The sequence below is a fragment of the Giraffa tippelskirchi genome, chromosome 12 (genome assembly GCF_054371585.1).
Source record: "Giraffa tippelskirchi isolate mGirTip1 chromosome 12, T2T-mGirTip1v1.2.pri, whole genome shotgun sequence".
NCBI lineage: Eukaryota > Metazoa > Chordata > Mammalia > Artiodactyla > Giraffidae > Giraffa > Giraffa tippelskirchi.
In genome coordinates, this window is record NC_137286.1 from 78,810,101 (window position 1) to 78,817,976 (window position 7,876).

At 36.0% G+C, this 7,876-nt stretch overlaps 1 long non-coding RNA gene across 1 annotated transcript; it reads right to left on the reverse strand.

The window, feature by feature from the left end:
- Positions 1-650: 650 nt before the first annotated feature.
- LOC145529237 (uncharacterized) lies at positions 651-5,541 on the reverse strand. The gene is made up of 3 exons (XR_014071058.1): positions 5,229-5,541; positions 2,432-2,762; positions 651-1,082 (listed from the first exon to the last, which is right to left on the reverse strand). It is a non-coding gene; the product is annotated as an uncharacterized LOC145529237 (long non-coding RNA).
- Positions 5,542-7,876: the final 2,335 nt, after the last annotated feature.

The window sequence follows — 7,876 nt, forward strand, 5'->3', positions numbered from 1 at the left end:
TCTGCCCATGGGATTTTCCAGGAAGGAGTACTGGAGTGGGTTGCCATTTCAGTGGCCCCCAAAATATATGTGCACACGCCAACCACCGGAACCTATGAATATGCCTTTATTTGGAAAAGGGGTCTTTGAAAATCTAAGTTAAGCATCATGAGATGAGATCATTCTGGGCTACCGGAATGGTCTTTAAACCAACTGACAAGTATCCTTAAAGAGAAAGCCAAAAGTAGATAAGATAGAGAAAAAGAAACGACATAGACAAAAAGAGGTCAGGAACAGATTCTCTTTTAGAGCCTCTTCAGGGAACACAACTCTGCCTTCACACTGATCTCAAACTTCTGACCTCTTGAACTATCAAAAATAACTTCTGGTTAAGTCACAAAATTTGAGTAGTTAGTTAGTTAGTTATAGTAGTCACAGGAAACTAAAACACCAACCCTCCCTCTGATAAAGAAATGCAAGTTTCTTCTCTCTGGGGAGGTTGGTTCATAGTATCTGGGAATATGAAGTATAAGTGAAGGCAAACGAATATACAATTAAAAAAAAAAAAAGGGAGGTAAATGAGGAAGTATGCATAGTGAACAGAGAAGTATTTACAACACATGCTGCATTTCTGATTATGAGGGAAGCCACATTGACCCAGTATACCAAAGTTTTTGTTTTTTTTTTTCAAGAAATGTATCAGCCCCAAAAGTGAAAGTGACAGTGTTGTGTCCAACTCTTTGCAACCCCATGGACTGCTGCCTGCCCAGCTCCTCTGTCCATAGAATCCTCCAGGCAAGAGCGCTGGAGTGGCTTTCCATGTCCTTCTCCAGGAGATCTTCCCGACCCAGCAATGGAACCTGGGTCTCTCACATTTCGGGCAGATTCTTTACCATCTGTGCCACTGGGAATGCCTCAGCCAGACCCAAAGAACATGTCAAATATTGATGGCAGTTAATTTTCCTTAAATAAAATATGTGGTGGCAATTTGAGTAATCGATGATGATACTCCCGAATCACGCTCTACTCACCAAAGACAGAACTTTCATTAAAGTCTTTGATGTAAAGAAACCATACAGATCCAATATATTTGAGGGAAACCACTAAAAAAAAAAAAGAATAAAGTAGTTAAACAGAGATTAAAGTAAAAGGAAAATCTCACATACTGCATATGAAAATGTTAAAAAAAAAATGACTCAGATTGACAGAGAAGATATATTTTATTGACATAAGAATGTATATGAGTAAACCTATGGCTGATTCATGTTATTTTTTGGTAGAAACCAATGCAATACTATAAAGCAATCATCCTTTAGTTGAAAATAAATAAATTTAAAAAAAGAAAAAAAAAAGAATGCATAGAGTGAAACTTTTACAAAATAAATAAGGATCTGTTGTGGTTTAAAATGTTAGTAAAAAAATTGAAGAAGCATGAGAATTGTTGTATATAGAGGCAAGAAAATGTATTTTTAAATTGTACCCAGAAAAAAAAAATGCTAGTAGAGGAAAAAAAGGGATTGGGGGGGCTAGGGGGAAAAAAAAAGGCTAGAATCTCAAACCAGGAAGTCCAAAAACTAAGAAATGTAGTCAAAAATTTAAAACAAAATTACAGAAAATAAATTATCAGCTACAAATAGTACAATTTCTTCATGTTAGAGGACAGTCAGATTGAAAGGGTCTACTGAGTGTTCAACACAAATAATTTTTTACAACTCTATATCAATACATATCATTGCAAAATTTTGAAATTTAAAGTACCAAAGATAGAAGAGAGTATTCTAAAAGCCTTCAAAAAAAAAAAAAAAAACACATGCAGAAATTTAAATGATTGAATAATACAGTTTCAGAAACCATTAAACAATTCTGAAATCCATATTAAAAAGAACAAAGAAATTAAAAATTCTGAGTGCAACCATTTTCTCTATGAGAATTCTTTGCTAATCATATAATTAGGCATGTGTGAATGTAAAATAGTCACATTCCTAGATATGCAAGTATTTTCACCATTCTCAGAAAGTTACTGAAAGGTATCTTATAAAATTTACTTAGTAAAGCAAGAAAGAGAAAACAGTAAGGTCCAGGGCCTGGGGTTCCAACACCAAAGGAAATGACAGAAACCCCAAGAGGACACCAAAAAGTAATCCTCAACCACATGCTATGCAGCACTTCTGGAGAGCACTCAGGTTCAGACTGGATTAAAAAGCAAGCCTCAGAATTATTATGGGGACCTACAGCCTCTGAACAGAAAGAGTGTTGGTCGTTTAGAAATAAGGAATAAAATTAAATAAATGAAACTTTGACATATATTAGGAAAAGAAAAAATTCCAAAAAGTTGTAAAAGAAAACATTAATTCATACATGTGATCTTTATATATATATATATATATAAACTAATTACAAAACAGAAAAACAGAAACAGACTCATGGACTTTGGAAACCAATTTATGCTTACCAGAGGGGAAACGTCGGGGAGAGGAATAAATTCAGAGTTTGGGATTGACATATTCAAACTTTTTTTGCTGTTTTCCAGTTGTTACGTCATGTCTGACTCTTTGTGACTCCATGAACTGAAGCACTCCAGGCTCCTCTGTCCTCCACTATCTCCCAACGGTTGCTCAAATTCATGTCCATTGAGGTGGTGATGCTATCTAACCATCTCATACTCTGCTGCCTGCTTCTCCTTTTGCCTCCAGTCTTTCCCTGCATCATGGTCTTTTCCAGTGAGTTGGCTGTTCACATCAGATGGCCCAAGTACTGGAGCTCCAACTTCAGCATCAGTCCTTCTGATGAATATTCAGAGTTAGGGTTATATAAAATAGATAATCAACAAAGACCTATTGTATACCACAGGGAAATATACTGAAAATTCTGTAATAACCTACATGGAAAAATATGAAAAAGAATAGATATACCCATATATATAACTGAATCACTTTATTGTATACCTGAAACTGTATCAACATTATAAAACAACCATACTTCAATATATAAAAAAATCAATTAAAAAGGGCAACAAATAAATCAAAACAAATGATCAGCCTAGTTAGACTGACTTAGTTGGTGTTATGACTTCAATAGTTTACATGTTTGACAGAGATATTCAGATTTCCCTTCTGGAGACTCTTCATTTAAACATTAAAAATTCTTATCCAGAAAAAATTAAAATACATCAGAAAATGGTTCAAGTGTCCTTTGTGAAAAAAATATCTATATAGTCATAAAGATGCAAATTCTGAAAATTGGTATAACAAAAAATGTGTTATAAATAAACAGGCAAGATTTGGAAGAAAAGGAATTTCAAACACACCTTCTGTATTATTAAGATAAAAATGGATATTTCCATATACAATAAAAAATGTCATTTTCAAATCTGGAATTAAATACCAGTTACCATGAGAAATTGTTAAAAGAATAGGAATGATTGCCTATGTGAAGAGCACTTTGAATTAGATCCATTTCAAGGTAGTTAGAAAATAGATTTTAATTTTATCCTACTCAAAGCATTACTGCAAAGACACTTTCTAAAATTATATACTTTACCTTCTCATTACTGGTTACCTCTCTTTCAAACACAACAAATGAAGATAGAGTTTATGAAGGATAGATGTAAAAATGCACTGACGGAAAGCTTTCAAACTTCCCTCTTTTGTCCTTTCCACACTTTCTTTTGAGGGATATTTTTTCCATTTTTTGTATAAGTGAAAGTTGCATCTGATTCTTTGCAACCCCATGGACTGTAGCCTGCCAGGCTCCTCTGCCCATGCAATTCTCCGGGCAAGAACACTGGAGTGTGTTGTCATACTCTCCTTTAGGGGACGTTCCCAACCCATGGAGCAAATGCAGTCTCCCATTCTTTACCATCTGAGCCACCAGGGAAGCCCAAGAGTGTTGGAGTGGGTACCCTATCCCTTCTCCAGGGGATATTCCTGACCCAGGAATTGAACTGAGGTGTCTTGCCTTGCAGGCAGATTCTTTACTAGCTGAGCTATTAGGTAAGCCCTTTTGTATAAAGGTATATGATTAGAATCACTGAATTTCACTGCTTCTGAGAGTGGGAATTTAGAGTATTTGGATCTCTAGGAATCTAAGACTCTACTTTAATGTGGGGAACAAAATAGAAATGATATACTTTTTACAGATAGGATGAATATCTGTGCACCTTTTCCAATAGTTTTCTAAGACAAGGCTTGAAGTAGCAAAAAAAAAAAATGTGATTGGTCATCTTCTCTTCCGTTTTTCCACTTCAGAAGAAAGGTACCATGGAAGAGGAATTCTTAAAAGAAACACACAGGTTAAGAAAACAAAATGAAAAATGAATGTGAATGACTAACTTTAGTCATGTCCTCCCACCCAATTTCTAGTTTCAGACTCAAGTTCTCTAACTAAAATTAAGACTCTTTCTATATATATATATATATATATATATATATATATATATATATATGAGGTGGGGAAGGGCTTCCCTGACAGCTCAGTTGATAAAGAATCCACCTGCAATGCAGGAGACCTGGGTTCGATCCCTGGGTTGGGAAGATCCCCTGGGGAAGGGAAAGGCTACACACTCCAGTTTCCTGGCCTGGAGAATTCCATGACTGTATTGTCCATGTGGTCACAAAGAGTCAGACACGACTGAGCAACTTTCACTTCACATATGAAGAAGCCTGGTGTGCTGCAGTCTATATATATATATATATGGAACAAGGGGCTCTTGAGAGTCTTTTGAACAGCAAGATCAAACCAGGCAACCTTAAAAGAAATCAACTCTGAGTACTCATTGGAAGGACCGATGCTGAAGCTGAAGCTCCAGTAATTTGGCCACATGATGAGAACAGTCGACTCATTGGAAAAGACTCTGACACTGGGAGAGATTGAGGGCAGGAGGAGAAGGGGATGACAAAGGATGAGATGATTGGATGGCATTGCTGATTCAATGCACATGAACTTGGGCAAACTCTGGGGGATGGTGAGTAGGCAAGCCTGGCGTGCTGCAGTCCATGGAGTAGCAAAGAATCAGACACGACTTGGTGACTGAGAAACAACAAATGGAACAATATCCCCCATGATCCTGAGTACGTTGCATTTCTCAAAATATGAGGATAATATTCAATATAAAATCAAGATTCTTCAAAAGATACATTGAAACACAGACACAGATGCACACACACACACACACACACACACACACACACACACACACACACATCCTGGTTTAATGGAAAATTCATGAATGAAAAAATAAAAAAGCTTACCTATCATAGGCATGAAATTAATGCAATCAAAACTTCTAAAATACTTCTGAGACTTCCAATCAGTCTCCAATTATGTAGTAACAGCATGGTATCTTCATTAGCAATAGAATGAGATAAGAAGTAACCAAAAGAAAAGCATGTACTGAGGTGCTGCTATATGCTAGCCACTGTGTTATTACCTACTACTTTCCCATGTTAGACATACAAGCATAATATATTTTCCATCCATAATGTGAAATTTTATTTTAGCTGTATTTTATATTAAGTGTGTGTGCAGAGTCACTCAGTTGTGTCCAACTCTTTGTGACCTCATGGACTGTAGCCCACCAGGCTCCTCTGTCCTTGGGATTCTCCAGGTGAGACTACTGGAGTGGGTGGCCATGCCCTCCTGCAGGGGATCTTCCCAACCCAGAGGTCAAACCCAGTTATCCCACATTGCAGATGGATTCTCTACTGTCTAAGCCACTAGGGAAGCCCATGAAAACTGGAAGGGGAAGCCTATCCCTTCTCCAGGGGATCTTCCCACCCTGGGAATCAAACCGGGGTCTGCTGCAATGCAGGTGGATTCTTTACCAGCAGAACTACCAGGAAAGTCTGTATTTTAGGTTGGTCAAGTAGATATTCCACTTGTGGACACAATGCTCTATGTTCTACATATATTGCTCAGACAGTCATTCTAGGCCACAGCCATACTGTGGTTTACACTTTGAATGATTATTGGCAGATTCAGGATGATTGACATACTTTCAAATTGTATATTCCATAAAGACCTAGTATCCAGAACACACAAAGAACTCTTGCAACTCAATAACAAAATACAAACCCAATTTAATCTTTACAATAAAACTCTGAAGTAGGCAGAGAACATATTTCATAATTGGGTACACTGAAGTTTCTAGAGAGGTTAAACATGGAAATCTACCACAGAACCTATGGTCCTATCATGCTTCTCCACATGACAAGTGACTCCCAAAATATGAGCGCAGTGTTTACATTCCAAAAGAGAAGTTCAGAAAACTTGTCTGGTGAGTTCTCAGGAGCAAAGGTCAGGGAGTTTCAGAGAAGTAAAGAACAAATTTATAGCACAGTGACACCAAATTTGACTTTTATTACAATAATATATAATAATTATTATTATATTTTACTTTTTTTTCAATAACATTATTTCTGTTTTTTTTTTTCCTCCATTGTTATAGACTACTTACATAAGGTCTGTTTCGCTTCTTGTCCTGCAAAGGTTATTCACTATTTGCCCATTACAGAAAACAAAAACAAAAAACATGCCAATCCTTGTCTTCAAAATTATATTATACAAAGAAAAACGTGTATATAGTAAATTTGTCAATACAGTTATCATGCGAATTGTACTTTTTTTGAAGCAGTATAAAGCTCCTAGAAAGACTGAGAGGAGAGGTCAAAGAACTTCTGTGTGTCTCCTGTGTCTACACATTAAGAGCTTCTTCCTTTATCAATTTACCCCACTATAGCAGTACATTTTTACAATGTAATAAACAATACTGACACATTAGAATCACTCAAAGTCAATAGTTTACATGATTATTTATACTTGTTTTTGTATATCCTATGAGTTTGGACATGTATTCATAATTATGGTATCATACAGAGAATGTTTACTGCCATAAAAATCCTTAATCTTTTGCCTCTTGATCCAGTCCCACTCCGTGACTTGGGCAATGCCTGATATTTTTCGTATATCCATTTTTTTCCTGGATTTCAAGAGGCTGGACTCATTGCAGTAAAGAATCTTTTCTAATTGACTTTCTTCACATAGTAACATGCATTTAAGTTTCCTCCATGCCCTTTTTTTTTTAATTTGTGGTTTCATTCAGAATTATTCTATTAATCTTTTCTCCTGGTATCAAGGATTGACTTACTTCAAAAAAAATTTCTCCTTCAAGTATTATTGAGATATAATTGTCACATAGCACTTTATGACATTAAAGTATATAGTAAAATTATTTGACTTACAAATATCATGAAACAATTATTACAATAAGTTTAGTGGTCATCCATCATCTTATAAACCATCCTCAATAAAAAGAAATGCAAAAAGGAAAAATGGCTGTCTGAGGAGGCCTTACAAATAGCTGAGAAAAGAAGAGAAGTGAAAAGCAAAGGAGAAAAGGAAAGATATATCCATTTGAATGCCGAGTTCCAAAAAATAGCAAGGAGAGATAAGAAAGCCTTCCTCAGTGATCAGTGCAAAGAAATAGAGGAAAACAATAGAATGGGAAAGACTAGAGATTTCTTCAAGAAAATTAGAGATATCAAGGGAATATTTCATGCAAAGATGGGCTCAATAAAAGACAGAAATCATATGGACCTAATGGAGAAGATACTAAGAATAGTGGCAAGAATACACAGAAGAACTATACAAAAAAGATCTTAATGACCTAGATAACCATGATGGTGTGATCACTTACCTAGAACGAGACATCCTGGAGTGTGAAGTTAAGTGAGATTTAGGAAGCACCAGTACAAATAAAACTAGTGGAGGTGATGGAATTCCAGCTGAACTATTTCAAGTCCTAAAAGATAATACTGTGAAACTGCTGCACTCAATATGCCAGCAAATTTGGAAAACTCAGCAGTGGCCACAGGACTGTAAAAGGTCAGTTTTCATTCAA